Below are 746 nucleotides of genomic sequence, written 5' to 3'. Positions count from 1 at the left end.
AGTTCAAAAGCATCAATTCTTCGGTGCTCAGCTTTCTTTACAGTCCAGCTCTCACATCCATACATGACTACTGGGAAAACCATAGCCTTGACTAGATGGACCTTTGTTGCCAAAGTAATGTCTCTGCTTTTCAGTATGCTGTCTAGGTTGGTCATAACGTTCCTTCCAAGGAGTAAGAGTCTTTTAATTTCATGGCTGCAGTCACCAACTGCAGTGATTTTGGAAGCCCAAAAATTAAAGTCTGCCACTGTTTCCCCATCTATTTCCCATGAAGTGATGGGACCAGATGCCATGATCTTAGTTTTCTGAATGTTGAGTTTTAAGCCAACTTTTTCACTCTCCTCTTTGACTTTCAAGAGGGTCTTTAGTTCTTCTTCACTTTCTGCCATAAGGGTGGTGTCATCTGCATATCTGAGGTTATTGATATTTCTCCCGGCCATCTTGATTCCAGCTTGTGCTTCCTCCAGCCCAGCATTTCTCATGATGTACTCTGCATATAAGTTAAAAAAGCAGGGTGACCATATACACCCTTGACATACTCCTTTTCCTATTTGGAACCAGTCTGTTGTGACACGTCCAGTACTAACTGTTGCTTCCTGACCTGCATACAGATTTCTCAAGAGGCAAGTCACGTGGTCTGCTATTCCTGTCTCTTTCAGAATTTTCCACAGTTCATTGTGATCCACATAGTCAAAGGCTTTGGCATAGTCAATAAAGCAGAAATAGATGTTTTTCTGGAACTTTCT

The sequence above is a fragment of the Bison bison genome, unplaced genomic scaffold (assembly GCF_000754665.1).
Source record: "Bison bison bison isolate TAMUID 2011002044 unplaced genomic scaffold, Bison_UMD1.0 scf7180017857856, whole genome shotgun sequence".
In the NCBI taxonomy this organism is placed as follows: Eukaryota; Metazoa; Chordata; class Mammalia; order Artiodactyla; family Bovidae; genus Bison; species Bison bison.
Note: the sequence above shows the minus strand (reverse complement) of the source record.